This window comes from Oncorhynchus gorbuscha, unplaced genomic scaffold (genome assembly GCF_021184085.1).
Source record: "Oncorhynchus gorbuscha isolate QuinsamMale2020 ecotype Even-year unplaced genomic scaffold, OgorEven_v1.0 Un_scaffold_591, whole genome shotgun sequence".
In the NCBI taxonomy this organism is placed as follows: domain Eukaryota; kingdom Metazoa; phylum Chordata; class Actinopteri; order Salmoniformes; family Salmonidae; genus Oncorhynchus; species Oncorhynchus gorbuscha.
Genome location: NW_025745427.1, coordinates 276,505 through 297,005, shown reverse-complemented (window position 1 = coordinate 297,005; position 20,501 = coordinate 276,505). Strand labels below are relative to the sequence as shown.

The 20,501-nt window shown below is 42.8% G+C and overlaps 1 protein-coding gene across 2 annotated transcripts in view; it reads right to left on the bottom strand.

Moving 5' to 3' along the window:
- The window catches only part of LOC124018954 (transcription factor MafG-like), a 28,316-nt gene extending 8,098 nt beyond the window's left edge, over positions 1-20,218 (bottom strand). The window contains exon 1 of one of the 2 annotated variants that reach the window (XM_046334283.1): positions 20,072-20,218. The gene's annotated coding sequence lies outside the window, so the exon portion shown is untranslated. Of the gene's footprint in view, positions 1-19,428; positions 19,668-20,071 lie in introns of those variants that run through there. The other variant, XM_046334284.1, reaches the window with a different exon arrangement.
- Between the last annotated feature and the right edge of the window lie 283 nt (positions 20,219-20,501).

Sequence of the window (20,501 nt, the reverse complement as noted above, 5' to 3'; positions counted from 1 at the left end):
CTCCACTAGCTAGTAGGCTAACCCCTAACAGTGTTCTCTCTCCGCTAGCTAGTAGGCTAACCCCTAACAGTGTTCTCTCTCCGCTAGCCTTAGGCTAACCCCCAACAGTGTTCTCTCTCCGCTAGCTAGTAGGCTAACCCCTAACAGTGTTCTCCCCGCTAACACCCCCAACAGTGTTCTCTCTTCGCTAGCTAGTAGGCTAACCCCTAACAGTGTTCTCTCTCCGCTAGCTAGTAGGCTAACCCCTAACAGTGTTCTCTCTCTTCGCTAGCTAGTAGGCTAACCCCCAACAGTGTTCTCTCTCCGCTAGCTAGTAGGCTAACCCCCGACAGTGTTCTCTCTCCGCTAGCTAGTAGGCTAACCCCTAACAGTGTTCTCTCTCCGCTAGTTAGTAGGCTAACCCCCAGTGTTCTCTCTCTGCTAGCTAGTAGGCTAACCCCTAACAGTGTTCTCTCTCCCCGCTAGCTAGTAGGCTAACCCCTAACAGTGTTCTCTCTCTCCGCTAGCTAGTAGGCTAACCCCTAACAGTGTTCTCACTCTCCGCTAGCTAGTAGGCTAACCCCTAACAGTGTTCTCTCTCTCCGCTAGCTAGTAGGCTAACCCCTAACAGTGTTCTCTCTCTCCGCTAGCTAGTAGGCTAACCCCTAACAGTGTTCTCTCTCTCCGCTAGCTAGTAGGCTAACTCCTAACAGTGTTCTCTCTCTCCGCTAGCTAGTAGGCTAACCCCTAACAGTGTTCTCTCTCTCCGCTAGCTAGTAGGCTAACCCCTAACATTCCATTCTACAATCAGTAGAAATAGATAAGGCGTATTTCCATCTATAAATAATAGACAGTAACAAAGACACACACCAGTAGTTCCTCTGAGTCCCTACCAGGAAGCCTTTCAAAATACTAGAGATAATGGGATATAGAAATATGATTAGGGTTGCAAAGGGTCGGAAACTTTCCCGAAATTTTCCATGGGAAGATAAGCCCTGGAATTTTGCTTAAATTCATCAACAACAAAAAAAGTTAGCTCATAATGGTGAACCTTTTTTTGTGGGATACACATAAGGCAATTCTACTGAAATTTTCCACCTCTGAATATTCTCCAAAATGTGCAACCCTAAATATGATGCACAGATCGACTAATGGATGATGAGAGACAGTCAAGTAGCCTACAGTCCTAGTCTCACTGGCCCAGGGTACCTTCTCTTTACAGCTGGTGTAGCTTGGTTACACTAGTAGGGTTAGTGATGAGACTTAAAGTGAAAGGCTGCCACATCTACAATCTGTGTCCTTTTGCACAGGTAACATTGTTCAAAAGGAGAGAACAGAGCAGAATTGCCTTGAGGTCAACACAAGTGGACAACTAATGTCGGCCAGGTTTCCAAGTTGAGGAGAATTTCGTGACACAGCTGTGCAGGGTGACAGGCCAGCACCTCGTTCAGCCACACAGCTGCAGGGTGACAGGCCAGCACCTCATTCAGCCACACAGCTGCAGGGTGACAGGCCAGCACCTCGTTCAACCACACAGCTGCAGGGTGACAGGCCAGCACATCGTTCAGCCACACAGCTGCAGGGTGACAGGCCCGCACCTCGTTCAACCACACAGCTGCAGGGTGACAGGCCAGCACATCGTTCAGTCACACAGCTGCAAGTTGGCAGTGATTTTGAAAAATGTATGTAATAATTCCACTAAAACTGGCCGGCTAGCATACAGTGCAGAAAAATTATTCAAATTAATTTGACACAATATCTTATCACAGCACTGGCAAACCATGGTTGACCAACTCCTTGACCAAAATGGCTGACCTTTATACCCCGTCATAAGAAGGTTCATGTCCAATCTAGTATTCTAATTCCATTGGTCCAAATGACCTAACATGGTAGCACAACAAAAAGTGTGCGCGCATGTGCATGCACACACGCACACGCGCACACACACAATTCCACTAGCAGGTGCACACAAAAGACAGCAAGTCATTGGACTGGGACTAGGCAGCAACCTTGCATCTGACAGGTTCACCCTCTAACATTCACAGCAGAGGACAGAGCAGCGGGCACCGACGTCCTCCTCACACACAAATGTATTACCTCCCATAAATGATTTCACCTTGTGTGTAGGCCAAGAGAATGGAGGCAGAGCCGCAGCTCAGGAGTAGGGATGGGGCTGGCGGGGGGGGGAGGGACGGATGGGGGACACGGAGCGTCTTATGTAGGCGCACGCTGCATTTTTATGAATCGCCCTGGAAGAATGCTGACAAAACCAGAGCTGATTGCTTGTTGCTCGTAGAGGAGAGACATCACACCCACAGGAAATGGAAAGCGCTGAGTGTGGCCGCTCAACCCCAGTGAAAGGAGGAGAAAAAGAGATTGGGGGAGGAGAGACAGAGACACTGAGCAGAGGAGCGAGAGAGAGAGACTGAGGAATAAACAGCCTTGTGAAAAATGCACTCTCAACACATTTGGAGGAACTGAAAAGAAGATAAAAACCCTGATCTCAGCAAGGACCGACCAAGGAGCCAATTAGGACAGTTAAAGAAGTTGAACTAGCATGACCAGAGCCATCGCATATATCCCAAATGGCACCCTATTCCCCATGTAGTGCACTACTTTTGACTAGGTCCCATAGGGCTCAGTTCAAAAGGAGTGCACTATATAGGGGAATAGGGTGCTATTTGGAACACCTCTTGTCCAACCTTCAAAACACCCATCAAGACTGTCTGCTCCTCCCTAAATCTCATCATTTCTGCATCGTATGATCACTTCTGTGACAGGAGTTCCAATAACTAACTGAATAGCTGGTTCTACTCTACGAGCGGGCAGGCTGCCTGAGATGTGCAGGAGGATTTCCTCTGCCTGCACACGTTCCAACAGCGCCTACAGGAATCACAACCACACTTTGTGGGTTGTTTGGGAATAGCACCTGTACCTGTCCCTTTAGCTGCAATAGGAGCTATTTTGGTAGCTTGGGCCGCTCTCACACCAGAGAGCAGCATGGACACACACTGCACACCCTTGGGTAGGACTGACTGTGTGTCCGTCATGCTATCCATATGCTAGTCATGTAGAAATGACCTATTTTTTTTAGCTTGAAGTTCAGATTGCAACTTCTCTATTTTGCGCTCTGATGTCTGGGACTTCACAGTGGTATCAAGCATATTAGTCGCTAGTTTGCTGTGTCGCAATTCCCCCCCCCCCCCGAGTAAAAACACAACAAGCTCTAGAATTTACTTCTTAAATTTTTTGCCAATATATTGTCTAATCGAATCTACTGTAAGACCATTCTTGACTTTTTTGATTAAATTATTCATATGAGATGATTGCCATAAGTCAAACATATTAATTCCTTGCATGTTCGTCATCACGTAAGCTACATATTTTGTTACACAAATCTGTGAATCTAATGGAATAAAGTGAAATTTTGTCAAAAATGAAAGCATGTTGTGTTCCTTTGCCTCGCTACCGCAGTAAACAACTATCAAGCAGTGGTCCTGCAGTTGCAGTGCATCCTCACATACTTGACATTCTCTAACCGAGCATGGATCTCAAAGTCACGACTCATCACTGTGTCTCGGATTCACTTTATATGTCCACACTCACCAAGAATGACATTTGGTAGTTCATTACAGCAGGCTTTTCGCATAGTTTTAGCATCATTGTAAAGCAGATTTTTATTTTTTTTTATAGCCAGAGCACTGTGTTTCCTAAGCTGCAGATCCTGCTAACTTTACAGCAGCAAAGGGAGCATGTTGAAAGAGGAAGGAGATGGAGTCACAGATTAAGGTAGAAAAACATTTGTTCATAATAGTCCATTTACACTAGAGATCGGCCGATTAATCGGAATGGCCAATTTTTTTTATTTTTTTATTTCACCTTTATTTAACCAGTTAGGCTAGTTGAGAACAAGTTCTCATTTGCAACTGCGAACTAGGGTCGATTTCAAGTTTTCATAACAATCGGAAATCTGTATTTTTGGACACTGATTTTGCCGATTTTTTTTTTACACCTTTATTTAATCTTTATTTAACGAAGCAAATCAGTTAACACATTCTTATTTTCATTGACGGCCTAGAAACGGTGGGTTATCTGCCTCGTTCAGGGGCAGAATGACAGATTTCGGGAGATCCAAACTTGCAACCTTACAGTTAACTAGTCCAACGCAATAAGGACATGCCTCTCTCTCATTGCACTCCACAAGGAGACTGCCTGTTACGCGAATGCAGTAAGCCAAGGTAAGTTGCTAGCTAGCATTAAACTTATCTTGTAAAAAACAATCAATCATAATCACTAGTTAACTACACGTGGTTGATGATATTACTAGATATTATCTAGCGAGTCCTGCGTTGCATATAATCTGACTGAGCATACAAGCATACAAGTATCTAAGTATCTGACTGAGCGGTGGTAGGCAGAAGCAGGTGCGTAAACATTCATTCAAACAGCACTTTCGGGCGTTTTGCCAGAAGCTCTTCATTGTGCGTCAAGCATTGCGCTGTTTATGACTTCAAGCCTATCAACTCCCGAGATGAGGCTGGTGTGACCAAAGTGAAATGGCTGGCTAGTTAGCGCGCGCTAATAGCGTTTCAAACATCACTCACTCTGAGACTTGGAGTGGTTGTATCCCTTGCTCTGCATGGGTAACGCTGCTTCGAGGGTGGCTGTTGTCGATTTGTTCCTTGTTCGAGCCCAGGGAGGAGCGAGGAGAGGGACAGAGGCTATACTGGTACACTGGCAATACTAAAGTGCCAATAAGAACATCCAATAGTCAAAGGTTAATGAAATACAAATGGTATCGAGGGAAATAGTCCTATAATTCTTATAATAAACTACAACCTAAAACTTCTTACCTGGGAATATTGAAGACACAGGTTAAAAGGAACCACCAGCTTTCAAATGTTCTCATGTTCGGAGCAAGGAACATAAACGTTAGCTTTCTTACATAGCACATATTACACTTTTACTTTCTTCTCCAACACTTTGTTTTTGCATTATTTAAACCAAATTGAACACGTTTCATTATTTATTTGAGGCTAAATTGATTTTATTGATGTATTATATAAGTTAAAATAAGTGTTCATTCAGTATTGTTGTAATTGTCATTTTTACAAATAAATCAGCTTTTTTGGTCCTCCAATAATCGGTATCGGTGTTGAAAAATCAATCGGTCGATGTCTAATTTACACTACTGCTAATGGGTATATTATATATATTTTATATAAAAAGTAATATACAAATATTTTCTAAAATGTATTAGATTTGGGCCATGTTGATAATGTATTAGGGCCATGTTGATAAACCTACAGAGGACAGCGAGTGGTGTAAGGGGGTCGGCCATATTGATAAACCTACAGAGGACAGCGAGTGGTGTAAGGGGGTCGGCCATGTTGATAAACCTACAGAGGACAGCGAGTGGTGTGAGGGGGGTCGGCCATGTTGATAAACCTACAGAGGACAGCGAGTGGTGTGAGGGGGTCGGCCATGTTGATAAACCTACAGAGGACAGCGAGTGGTGTGAGGGGGTCGGCCATGTTGATAAACCTGATGAGAAAGAGTCCCAATTCTCTGTCCTTTTTCTAGATGTGTGCACTTGCACACCCCCCGTCATGTATTTAAAAGCATATGATTGGTGTAAGCGTTGGCAGGAGTGAGTTTCCACCATTGTTAGGCTAAAACAAGTGTACACTTTGGGAGAAGGGTGGAGAATCGGGACACAGCCATAAATAAATGTTGATGAGACATGATTGGTCCCCTGTCCATCTGGCATTTAGCCCCATGCCTTTAACGATGTCATCCCTTTGTAGGTGGGGCCTGGTTCCAGGGACCCTCCAGGGGTGTGCCGAGGCGGAGCGCCATCAGCTGGGAGAGGGGCTTTGTTCAAGGAGCTATTGGTTACCCTACACAGTATCTAGCCTACACCATGGCGCCCTTGATGAAAATGTATCACTGTCATTCCCTGTGTGTGTGTGTGTGTGTGTGTGTGTGTGTGTGTGTGTGTGTGTGTGTGTGTGTGTGTGTGTGTGTGTGTGTGTGTGTGTGTGTGTGTGTGTGTGTGTGTGTGTGTGTGTGTGTGTGTGTGTGTGTGTGTACGCACGCGTCGCTCAACACATGTGAGCGCACGTGTGTTATAGTGAGTCAGCTGTACATACAGTATGTTGTGTGTATAACTGTCCATGGAAAATATATATATATATATATATATATATATAAAATTGGTCGACCGAGAGTTGTCTGTTCTATTAAACAAATCGATTGGTAGAAATTGTCAAACGTGTTTTGTTCCAAATATAGGCACATTCTGTGTTTTAGTCAGATCAACAACAGAATATGCACAGAGCTTGTCTGACGCTTTAAGCGCACTGTTTGATTAAAATCATTAAGACACAAATGACTAGAGGGAGTCCGACTGCAATTGATTTGATTGTGCTCAGACTTGCTGCGCTGTGTTAAAACAAAGAAAAAAGGACAGCGTGTGACTAGCATCCATCGTCTCCACGCTGCAGCACCACTACAGAACTTCAGTGTTTATCACGATGTTCATGTTGCTGAAGCTGAAACATAATTACAGCCATCTGACTGAAAAGTTCTGTTACCGAAATCCCTCATTTGTTTAAGGAAAAACATTCCCTATTCCCTCAACCCTTGCTCTTTTTACATGACACACGTATGCATCGCATGCACGTGACCAATAGGGCCTGACCTATAGCATATCATAATCACATCAATAAATTGTTTATAAACAAACTCCGAACACGTGACAGCAAAATGGATGCAGAGGACGTGACAAAAACTGGAAACGGGAATGTTTACCGGTTGCTTAGGAGATAAAAGGGGAAATCAGATTTGTGGGATAAATGTAATGAGTTGTGGAAAACACCGAAGAACAATAAGGTGAGAAGCCAGCGCCAAACAGGTGCAGTTAGATTACAATATCATTTGTCTGACCATTTGGAACAATGTAAAACTAAATAAATAAGCGTGCCAGAGAGTCTGTTGTAACGTTGAGGTTTTTTGTAAAGCCTTTATGACGGAAAAGACTAATGCAAAGACTTTTTTGTCCTTTACGCACCAAACACTCTGAGAGACTTCAGCTGACCACTGACGCAATGTTGACGTTCAGGCTCATTTTTCTAAATAAAAGCATGAAACTCTGTATTGTGACACTAGACACATTAGGGAAGCCATAGAAAAAGAATCTGGTTGATAGCCCATTCACTGCTCAATAGGGACGCATAGGAACGCAGAGCCTTCTAAATAAGAGTCCCTTCCTGTTTGGATTTTTCTCAGGCTTTCGCCTGCAACATCAGTTCTGTTATACTCACAGACAATATTTTTACAGTTTTGGAAACTTTAGAGTGTTTTCAATCCTAAACTGTCAATTATATGCATATTCTAGCATCTTATCCTGACAAAATATCCTGTTTACTACGGGAATGTTATTTTTCCAAAAATGAAAATACTGGCGCAACAGCACCTCTTCAACATCAGGAGGCTGAAGAAATTTGGCTTGTCACTTAAAAACACAAACTTTTACAGATGCAATCGAGAGCATCCTGTTGGGCTGTACCACTGCCTGGTACGGCAACTGCACCGCCCTCAACCGCAAGGCTCTCCAGAGGCTAGTGCATCCAATACCCTCCCTACGGTGAAGCATGGTGGTGGCAGCATCATACTGTGGGAATGTTTTTCAGTGGCAGAGACTTGAAACTAGTCAGGATCAAGGGATAGATGAACAGAGCAAAGTACAGAGAAATCCTTGATGAAAAGCTGGACCTCAGCTCAGGACCTCAGACTGGGGCAAAGGTCCACCATCCAATGCAGGAGTGGCTTCGGGACAAGTCACTGAATGTTCTTGAGTGGCCCAGCCAGAGCCTGGACTTGAACCCGATCGAACATCTCTGGAAAGACCTGAAAACAACTTTTGCTATCATACACATAGCAACATGGTCTAGGAAAAGGCGCCAATTCAACAGCGCACTGAAGTTTCAGAACCGCTGACAGTGACCACTATCCAACGAGGGAGAAAACGCAGTCGTTATGTTTTTGTTTTACATTTTTGTCTTGCACCATTGTTCTTATCTAACCATTTACAATTTCAGTAGCAAATGTCTTAGTGATGGACTGTGCCATCTCCACTTCCTCCACAATGGAGTAGTCCACTCTGACAGGCGTGAATCAGACAGGTGTCTTGTACACCATGAAATTATTATTTTTTCGTCTGCTCGACTAAAGACTTCTGCTCGACCAACAGCATATAGACCAAACATTAGACTAAATGTGATCAGCCCTAGTTGTGTGTCCATTGAGCAGAGACACACCAAGAGACATGCAGGAGGGTCATTCTTCAAGGATACCTCCATCATCTGGACTGCTGGCTCAAAATGGTGGTGCTTGGGATGGGGGGTTAGGGAGGTGGGGTTGAGGGTTAGGGAGGGAGGTGAGGATACGTTTGAGAGGTTGGGGGAAAGCCACGTCTTCCACTTGACAGCAGTATAACAAGATTATCAGGGCTGTAAGAGCAAACAAAAACCTGCGGCAACCCGCTTTGGAATCCAGATTACAGCAGCACCTCCCTCTCTGAATACTAAGCGACACTGAGGGGGACTATCGTAATGGGGGCGCGTGCTTTGTTCAGATGCTGAGAGAAGACGTTATTCGTAATAGGCCTATAGAGACTCAGCCGACGGACTCACCAACACACACACAAAAATATTCACTACAGAAACATACACACAGACAAATTGTATTAAAACAAACAGATGACTCACTAAAAAACACACAATGCCTGCACACAAACATTACATGCACACCCACCCACCCAATGATTTAGCCTGTCACTGCTGATTCCTGAAAGGAAGCGTGTCGGCGCTAGGCATCGGCAGCTCCCTAATGAAGTGGATAAACTAGGCAGTGGAGGTGCATGCTGATGAAAGACCCAACAGCCAGCGCCACAACAGACCAACAGCCAGCGCCACAACAGACCAACAGCCAGCGAACGACACAACTACAGAGGCAGTAAAGGTCTGAGAAATGAACAGCTATCTCAAATGATAGGTTAAATAATGAGTCTCCACAACTAGGTAATAAGATCCCCTGCTTAAATTCATGCTTGTAGATAGTTTAAAAGGTAGATTCATATGACGTAGATGCACAAAGTAAACAGTGGGTCAATTTCAAAAACAAGTAAGAACGTTGAAGCGCAACGCTAAATTTGACCTCTTTTGGTCCAGATGCTTCCACACTGTGTGAGAGCAAAGTCTTGCATGTCACAATATCTATGGTGCTGCTTGTGGAAACGTCATTTCAGTGAGTCTACCTTTAAGATATAATTATCTCACCTGCTTAAATTCATGGTCCATACTGAAGATAAAATTATATTGCACCTGGCAGCTTAAAAATCACGCTTCACCGCATCAAACTTAAAATAAATCTCACCTGGACAAAATCATGCATTAAGACAAGATGAAATGATCTCACCCGTTTAAAACCCATGCTTCTCCAGCATGTGTACACTAGGCCTAGACCATGCGGTCTGCGCCACCACATTACTGGTTTTGTTCCTCCCGTACGTCCTCTAAAGCACTCACACAGTGCATCTGCAGGTTACCACAATCAGCAGGAAGAACAGAGACTATTGCAGCGCGATGCAAGAAGATGGACTCACACAATGTAACGGGTAGTTGACACTATGCTGCAACAAGGTGATAGCTGCCAGACAACAGCAGCAGAGGATTTTAGCCTCTCGCTTCACACTCTTAGTTGCTGTCCGGTACTACTGTTTAGAGAGTCACTGACTTCTCCTTTAAGTATAGTCAACACTACATGCCTGACAGGAGTGCCACCAGTTCACCTCCCTCCATTGAAGAAAATTAGAAGATATTCTGACCTAATCATCCCTCCCTTCAGCTGAGTGAAGTCAATTATCAACCAAGCTGCATGTGTCGAGCGCCATTTAACTGCAAATGAAAAATCTGACTCTGCTGGTAGCTCAGGAAGAGTTACCAGGAGTCTGGCTCAATTTATGCATATAGGAAATAAAGAGAAAGAGGGGGAGGGAGAGAGAGAGAGCTGTTATTCAGAGCGTGAAATAAGAGTGACAAAAGAGAGAGGGTAAATCGTTCAGCGGCTTTCAAAGGGAAAATGTGTGAGGCGCTATCAATGGTGGGAAAACATTAAGCCAACACCTTTTCCCATTAAGAGGTTGGAGTGATGAAGACACATTTCCTAACATAACCAGAAATTGTTTGCTGAAATGAGGATGGCACCTTTTACAAGGACTGTCCCTGTAGTAGTGGGCCCTTGTATAATGATGATATGTCACCTATGCTGCCCTGCTTTCCCATGGGATAGAGGAGTGGTTGATTGCAAAGAATTCAAGGGGACATTCTTCCTACTGCCTCTGAAGATCTAAATGAGTTCTAGAACCTGAGCTCGTAGTGGTTTATAAAGCGTCTCAGAGTAAGTTCTGCTGATCTAGGATCAGGCCCATCCCAGTCCTTGACCAATGTAGGCTAATCTTATTCATCATGATGTACGAGGCAAAACTGATCCGAGAACAGCACTCTTACATGGAACCCAAACCGGCTGTGTGCGTGTGCCATCGTGCATACATTTATTTTGTCCCCCTACACCAAACACGATAACGACACGCAGGTTAAAATATCAAAAGAAACTCTGAACCAATTACATTAATTTGGGGACAGGTTGAAAAGCATTAAACATTTATGGCAATTTAGCTTGCACTTGCTAATTTGTCCTATTTAGCTTAGCTTCCTGTTGCTAGCTAATTTGTCCTGGGATATAAACATTAGGTAGTTATTTTACCTGAAATGCACAAGGTCCTCTACTCCGACAATTAATCCACACATAAAAATGGTCAACAGAATCGTTTCTAGTCATCTCTCCTCCTTCCAGGCTTTTTCATCGTTTAACTTATATGGTGATTGGCATCTAAACTTTCATAGTATCACCAGAACAACCGGCAACGGTTCGTCTTTCAATCAATGAGGAGATGGCACGTGGGCACCTGCTTCTATAAACCAATGAGGAGATGGCACGTGGGCACCTGCTTCTATAAACCAATGAGGAGATGGGAGAGGCAGGACTTGCAGCGTGATCTGCATCAAAGATAGGAATCACTTCTATTTTATCCCTTGGCAACGCAGACACTCGTTGACGCGCGCGAGCAGTCAGCTTATCAGTCTGAGAGACTTTATGAATACATCTCTGGAGTCCATCAGGCATGAGGCTCACGTGAGTGGGCGAGGATAGACATTTCAGAATCATAGCTCAGTTGGTAGAGCATGGCGCTTGTAACGCCAGGGTAGTGGGTTCGATCCCCGGGACCACCCATACGTAGAATGTATGCACACATGAATGTAAGTCGCTTTGGATAAAAGCGTCTGCTAAATGGCATATATATATATATATATATATATATATATATATATATATATATATATATATATATATATATATACATATATATATCTAATCTGATTCCCAAGAAAACTGTTTAATATAAGATTTATTTGGATAGCTCTCAGAAGTCTGTTAGAGTTGGGGCCTGTGGTGTAGACTAATGTGTCCCAAATGGCACTCTATTCGCTATATAGTGCACTATTTTTGACCAGAACCCTATGCAGGGAATAGGGTTCTATTAGGGATGAACCCCATGATTACTAGAATCTGAGAACACATCATCACACTTCAAATTGAGGAATAAGAAACGTTTCTCCACCTGAAAGAGGAACGACTGAGTCTTGAGGTACAGAACAAACCTTATCTAGAGTAAAAAGACTTCCTGTGTGCTGGTTGTTGCCATAGATGAAGAAATACTCCAAATGTTATTAAGTTGTAAAGCTTGTTTAAAACATAGGATCTGCTGTTTTAGCAGAATCAACATGTAGAGCAGTTGGAAAAGTAACAAAAAGTCAGCCGATATTCTTGTCAGAGGCACTTGGTTGCAATCTGCTGTCCATCATTCAGTGTTGTACTTTAGGCCTACACCCAAGCTACACCACATCAGGCCTAGACAACATTTTTGTGTGTGGAAGTTCTGTCAGTTGTTCAGCATATATGTTGAAAGAAAACTGGAAAGCAATTTCAGCATACTCTTAGTACCTGTGATTTGGTGTTTTCTAAAATAAGCCAAACTTGGCTAGGCTTGTTTCCAAGTTGAATACAGTGCCGTTGTGGTCTATTGAATCGATATTGTGTCGAGAGCTGCAGTGGGACTCGGAGGAGAGCGAGGACTTCATTGGCCTTCAACGCTCGATCTGCCCGGAGGACTTGATTAAAAGGGAATCGCTCTTGATACATCAGCAGCCATAGCCTAACGCTGGCAGAGGGAGGCAGGGAGAATTGCAGGCAGCCCACACACACACTCACTGGTGAAATGTTTCAATCCATGAACTACCATTACTGGATCCTATATGTATTACTGACCTTAGGACTACAATAGAATACAACTGTATTGTCCATATTGAACAACGGAAATGTGTCCAGTTTCTCTACATGAGAGTAGGCTTCTCTGGAACAGGAACAGGTGAGTCATTTGAGGTTCATTGTCTCTGTATGGTTACCAGCTCATCAGTGTCGTCACAGTAAGCAAACAGAAAGCTAGGCCTACGCTGTCTGTCCAATCCACTGCTGCTTTGGTAGACTCGTTAAACAAGAAGACAATGTCGTTCGGCTACCACTGTAATGTTATGCTACAAAAATCAACTCTGCTATTTGTAGGGTTTTCAGTGATTTAGTGGACCATCAGACAACTGACTGAATTGAAAACAATTGCCTCATCATGTAGATAGGTTACTATGTACTACACGCATACACAGCTGGAAAAAGTACTCAATTGTTATACTTGAGTAAAAGCAAAGATACCTTCATAGAAAATGACTCAAGTAAAAGTAACCCAGAAAAATACTACTTCAGTAAAAAAGTATCTGGTTTTAAATGTACTTAAGTACAGTGGTGGGAAAAGTACACAATTGTCATACTTGAGTAAAAGTTTTTTTTTTAAATGCATTACATCAAATTCCTTTTATTTTGCAAACAAGACAGCATAATTCTTACATATATATTTTATTTGCAGACAGACTGGGGCACAATCCAGCATCATTTAGAAACACGGTTTTTGTGTTTATTAAGTCCGACAGATTATAGGCAGTGGGAATGACAATGCATTATTTTGAACAATAATTCTGTCCTGTCTGAGCATTCTAAATGTAACGAGTACTTTTTGGTGTCAGGGAAAATGTATGGAGTAAAAAGTACATTATTTTCTTTAGGAATGAAGTGATGTAAAAGTATATCAAAAATATAAATAGTAAAGTACAGACAACCCAAAAAACTACTAAAGTAGTACTTTAAATTATTTTTACACCACTGTACACACACAAGGCTAAACGTCAGCATTCATAATAAGTGTACAAACTCTGGTTCAGAGTGGTTGATGTTCATGTAAATGAAGCACAGGTTTTTCATATGGTACAAGTAACATTGACAAGTAAAATATTGGGAAAGTAACATTGGCAAAGCGTCATTTGATGTCACAGATGTTGCCTACTTAAAACAGGTCAACCAAGTAAAGCACATGAAAGTAAAAATGACAACACTTTGCCTGCTGTGCCTGGAGGATGAAAGAACAAAGTGCTACTTTTTCACAAGTCCAGAGAGGTAGCCTATATCGCAACACTCAGCAATCATCATAATCCCCTTCCGATGCCTTGCAAAGAGTTTCATCACCAACAGCCCCTCCTCCTTCCATTAAACAGAAAACCCTATATTCTCTCCCCATGTAGCTACAGTAGCACTTCTGATTTCTGTTTCCCCATGTAGCTACAGCAGCACTTCTGTTTCCCCATGTAGCTACAGCAGCACTTCCGTTTCCCCATGTAGCTACAACAGCACTTCTGTTTCCCCATGTAGCTACAGCAGCACTTCTGTTTCCCCATGTAGCTACAGCAGCACTTCCGATTTCTGTTTCCCCATGTAGCTACAGCAGCACTTCCGATTTCTGTTTCCCCATGTAGCTACAGCAGCACTTCTGTTTCCCCATGTAGCTACAGCAGCACTTCTGTTTCCCCATGTAACTACAGCAGCACTTCCGTTTCCCCATGTAGCTACAGCAGCACTTCCGATTTCTGTTTCCCCATGTAGCTACAGCAGCACTTCTGTTTCCCCATGTAGCTACAGCAGCACTTCCGTTTCCCCATGTAGCTACAGCAGCACTTCCGTTTCCCCATGTAGCTACAGCAGCACTTCCGTTTCCCCATGTAGCTACAGCAGCACATCCGTTTCCCCATGTAGCTACAGCAGCACTTCCGTTTCCCCATGTAGATACAGCAGCACATCCGTTTCCCCATGTAGATACAGCAGCACTTCCGTTTCCCCATATAGATACAGCAGCACTTCCATTTCCCCATGTAGTGAAAGCAGCACTTCTGCAGACAAGAAACCCCAAAACACATGCTGTGTATTTCCGAAGGGAAATTAATTTCTCCTGATTAGGTATAACTAACTAACTACTGTGTTGCGTCAGCCATACAATACATAGGCATTTGCCGATTGTATTGGTTCATTGTCTGTGACGATGTGCAGCAGTGGATTCTTGCCCAGTGGTTCATCACGTGGGCTGGTCGGCCTGTCCCAAACATTGCCAATCGGTGTTGCTGTCAGTAATAGCCCTCAGACGATGGTGCCGAGCCAAACCGTACCAACTCGGATGGAGTATCAAAGGTGGTCCTTGCCAGCACAGTGCCAGCAACTACGATGGATGTAGCCATAACCAGGCCAGCTCCACTCGGCTCTGTAGAGTGAAATGGGCTTTACAGTCCAGTAGCTGTGTGCACCATCCAGCCACGTTCACCTCTCACAGTGTCCAGCCTTGTTTTATCTTGGCCACCTCTAGAAGGGCCATAAATCTCTGAGCTGATCTCAACACACCACCCCAATCTCATCCTGCCTGCCACCTGCTGTGGCGCTATACAAGGCCCCCTCATCTGTTCTCGTTACCTGCTGTGGCGGGATGGGAGACAGGAATTGAGCTTTATTGCAAATCTGGGTCTCTGACATGGGGCTGAAGCTATCTGCGCAGTATGTCGACCCAAACACGCTTTGCTTGCCTGCACCAACGAGGATGATGAAATAACTTGGAAATCGGAGCAAGAGAGAAACTTCAGAGACTCTACGCAGATCCTATCTGTGTACCCCTCCTCGCCCATTTAGGCTACTCAACAGTTTCCAAGGTGACTGGGAAGTAGAGCTGGACGATATATCAAATGAATGTTTTTGTGAGATATTACAAATGCCTGCATTGCACTAATCATTTAAAAAAATGAAATGTATGAGTTTTTATGTCAGCATGTTGTCTTTTTGGTCTCGTCTCCTTCGCGTCTTCTGTGCTGTGCACCTAACCATTTACACCAGAGATCTGTATATAATTATGAGATGCTCATGTCTCCGTCCATAACAATGGGAGTCGTTGTCCCAAAGACACGAAAGCAGGTGACAAGCTCAGGTCCAAAATAAGCCCATAGAAACGTATTGGCCTTATTTGACAGATTTTAGAGAGTGAAACTTCTTGCATCACCTCTTCCTCTCTGTTTATACACACACACAAAACCGCTCCCCCTACACTCACACCAACAAAGATGAGAGATCACTTATTCCTCTCTGACAAGAGGTTTCTACTTGCCATTTGGTCCAACAAAATGTGTCATAGGGATACCGAAACAAATTGAGACATTATTTTACTGTAATAGAGGAGAAGTTGACCTTTCTAATGATGCCCTTCTTACATCTCAACTTCTCAAATTGCACACAAGGCAGACACCAGTAAAACGGGAATGAATGAACTTTGATTCTGGAAAACTAATGGTCAGTTTGTCACGTGGAACCGCTAGCAGCATCTTAGCCAGACCGTTATACTCACTGTCTAGTCTGTTTATAATACCACGTACCACTAGCAGCATCTTAGACAGACCGTTATACTCACTGTCTAGTCTGTTTATAATACCACGTACCACTAGCAGCATCTTAGCCAGACCGTTATACTCACTGTCTAGTCTGTTTATAATACCACGTACCACTAGCAGCATCTTAGCCAGACCGTTATACTCACTGTCTAGTCTGTTTATAATACCACGTACCACTAGCAGCATCTTAGCCAGACCGTTATACTAGCTGTCTAGTCTGTTTATAATACCACGTACCGCTAGCAGCATCTTAGCCAGACCGTTATACTCACTGTCTAGTCTGTTTATAATACCACGTACCACTAGCAGCATCTTAGCCAGACCGTTATACTAGCTGTCTAGTCTGTTTATAATACCACGTACCACTAGCAGCATCTTAGCCAGACCGTTATACTAGCTGTCTAGTCTGTTTATAATACCACGTACCACTAGCAGCATCTTAGCCAGACCGTTATACTAGCTGTCTAGTCTGTTTATAATACCACTTACCACTAGCAGCATCTTAGCCAGACTGTTATACTTGCTTTCTAGTCTGTTTATAATACCACGTACCACTAGCAGCATCTTAGCCAGACCGTTATACTCACTGTCTAGTCTGTTTATAATACCACATACCGCTAGCAGCATCTTAGCCAGACCGTTATACTCACTGTCTAATCTGTTTATAATACCACGTACCACTAGCAGCATCTTAGCCAGACCGTTATACTCACTGTCTAGTCTGTTTATAATACCACGTACCACTAGCAGCATCTTAGCCAGACCGTTATACTCACTGTCTAGTCTGTTTATAATACCACGTACCCCTAGCAGCATCTTAGCCAGACCGTTATACTCACTGTCTAGTCTGTTTATAATACCACGTACCACTAGCAGCATCTTAGCCAGACCGTTATACTCACTGTCTAGTCTGTTTATAATACCACGTACCACTAGCAGCATCTTAGCCAGACCGTTATACTCACTGTCTAGTCTGTTTATAATACCACATACCACTAGCAGCATCTTAGCCAGACCGTTATACTAGCTGTCTAGTCTGTTTATAATACCACGTACCACTAGCAGCATCTTAGCCAGACCGTTATACTCACTGTCTAGTCTGTTTATAATACCACGTACCCCTAGCAGCATCTTAGCCAGACCGTTATACTCACTGTCTAGTCTGTTTATAATACCACGTACCACTAGCAGCATCTTAGCCAGACCGTTATACTAGCTGTCTAGTCTGTTTATAATACCACGTACCACTAGCAGCATCTTAGCCAGACCGTTATACTAGCTGTCTAGTCTGTTTATAATACCACGTACCACTAGCAGCATCTTAGCCAGACCGTTATACTCACTGTCTAGTCTGTTTATAATACCACGTACCACTAGCAGCATCTTAGCCAGACCGTTATACTCACTGTCTAGTCTGTTTATAATACCACTTACCACTAGCAGCATCTTAGCCAGACTGTTATACTTGCTTTCTAGTCTGTTTATAATACCACGTACCACTAGCAGCATCTTAGCCAGACCATTATACTCGCTGTCTTGTCTTGTTTTATAAAATGTGCAATAAGCTTAAAAACACAATTATATACGGAATTGGCAACTCGTTCTCATTTTGAGAAACAAGGTAGGTCACATGATTCAACATCTAAACAAAGTGGCCAGGCTAACATGCTGTTCAAACAGTTGGAGACGGACAGAAGGGTGTGCTCATAACTGTTTTGCCTTGTTAGCTAGCAAATAGATCCAAGTTGGCTAAACTTGAAATATAAAGATTAGCTGGCTACTCCACTAGCACTTGGGCTTGTTTATGAGACCAGTGTTAATGTTCTATAATGGCTGCTGCTAGTTAGTCATTATTAGTGAATATGCATTATGCATAGTTCTGGTAAAAAGATGTAACAAAAAAACGGCATTTTCATAGACGGACTTGAAATCCAGACAAGTGATTATTGCAAAAAAGCAAGTTAAATTTTGATAAAATAATATTTTGATATTTTGATAAAATAATACAATTATTAGTGAGTCTTATGGTGGTGGAAGGCTTATATTTTGCCTAGGTATAATTTCACAAGCCCTACGTTTATTTGATTATTTCTGACTGCTTTAAAATGCGGTGTATTTGGCCTTTACATTGTAAAACAAAGCTTAAAGAATTTTATCGATATGGATGTGATTTGTCCACAAGTTTGAAAAAATAATTAAAAAAGAGATGATTTTTAGGCCAAACCGCCCAGCCCTACTGAGAAGTAAGTAGGTAACTCAGCCTCTGAGCAACAAAAAAGGCAAAAGCATATTGTCACTGCCCACCACTAAAATAGTACCATGGCACTTATAGTAAAAGCTATTGAAAGTGCACCATTAAGAGTTGCTGGCAACCAATCAAAAAATAGCTACATGTAACACAAATGAACCACCATTACCTAAAATAAGGACATCAGTGTTAGATTAGCCTATATGCCACCAAATCATCCCATGTACATCCCATGTCCAAAGCATATTGGCCAACATTATTCAAGCAACATAAAAACCAATACAGCAGTGATTGACAGTGCTGGATTATATTTACTGAAACAAAAGGCATTTACTAGAGAACGGCGGGTTTAATCGAAATGTGACCCAGTTTAACATTACTTGACATGGCGAATAGCAAAACGGGTTGAAAACAGTGTGGTTTCTTTATGTATGAAATACATTTTGGTCAATATAATAGATACAGGATATAGCAAAGAAATCATATTAAATTACTTTTTTAAATAGTATTCTTAAAATACTAGATTTTAGAATTGTATGATAGCACACTTGACTGCTTGCTGATGGATCCTAAAGAGAACCTTGCAATACAGAAAGCTGATCCATTTCTCCTCATCAGAATGCATTGCAGACAGAGAACAAGGCGAATTGAATGATTTATGCTCATCCCCATCATTCCACGAGCAACAAGAGGACTGCAAATCAACACTTGACCATTTCACTACACATAATCTCTAGGATAACGACAGACGGCTCGCTGATAAATATCATCCATCCTTATCCGCCCAGACCTTTGTCCGCTGGTGGGGCCATGTTTCGGGTGGTTTCCTTCTCAGACGTCCAGATACATAATTGTGATGATTCAGCAACGTGATAAAAATTCCTAGATGACATTTATCTACGAACATCAAACGAAACGTACAATGTGTAAGGTTAGCTATCCTGGTGTGTAAACACTGAACATTGACAGCGGAGGCTTGATAAGACATCGCGGGTGGTGACAACGTAACCACTGGCTAAATGACTTCGGCAGGTGAACCAGTTTGCTAACCTCTACCGCCATCGAACACGATTGGAAATGCCAAGCAATCGAATGTTGAGCAATGCAAACTTGCATCTATCAAATCACCAAGCTGTGCACATATATACATTGTATCACAAAATACTGTCGAGCCCTTGTTTTATCGTGCTGATTTATGTCACAAATGAAGCCACCAACCTGATCGCGCTCCGACAACCGTTGCTTCGGCTCGCGCTTCCCTCAGCTCTGCAAGGCACGCTCGCACAGATATGAAGCAGCAGGTTTGAACAGCTCCAGACTTAGTTACAGTATGTGCATGACTAGGCAAACTACAAGACGCTAAATAATCAGTTGGATTGCAGGATATCCATTTAGCAGAGGCCACCTATATCTGGTTACACTTTTTTTCTCGACAACCCTCAAGCTGTCACTACTACACTACACCACTGCTTGCGCGTGACTAAATACCAGTATCTGTGTCGTAGCCTACAGACTCCCGCCTGCTGAACAAGCAAGGGAATCCCCATACTCAGCTAGTTAGGAATTACAAGATACGCTTTTTTTAATTTAAAAAAATGTATAATGTAATATGTTCATCTAATTACAAACCATGTCGTTATTCACACACAGAGGCTAACAAGAGTTGAGACGTATACTATAATAAATTACTTGATAGTGCGCTGAGCTCAGCCAGCTGCTGGAAACCTGAGAATTACTTTACAGGCTTGGCTGGCTGGCTACAGCATAGAAGACACGCATTGAGCAAGCAAAGCTCAGCATATCGGAGGTAATGGCATGCACGCACACTCAGCATAACAACACGTTTCGCTTTTCAACTCACCAAACTTGATGTTTTTCTATAGTTCTTAACGTCCTCTATTGTGCAATAAAAAGGTCAAATTGAACGTAGCTACTACAATTGTGACTGCCAGACAAGCATGCGTTTTAAATCCCGCTCGTCTCTCCTTGTTGATTCCTTTCTCTACATTCCCTTGTATCGCGGAGCCAGACGTCATGTTTGGTCACGTGGGTTCATTCATGAAGTATCAACAGAAGGACACTAAAAATCATATTTTCATGTGTGCAATCTCTTGCATGATGTTGCAACGCATCTGTAAAAATTTGTTTTAAATAAAATAAAAAAGAGCTTGTTGTAACGCAATATGGTTGATTTTGCAAATATGGACACTTTTGGATGTTAAATGTTTTTGAAAATAAAACTTATTGAAACGGCTTTTAATCTATCTGAATTGTTTCCTTTACTATGTCCG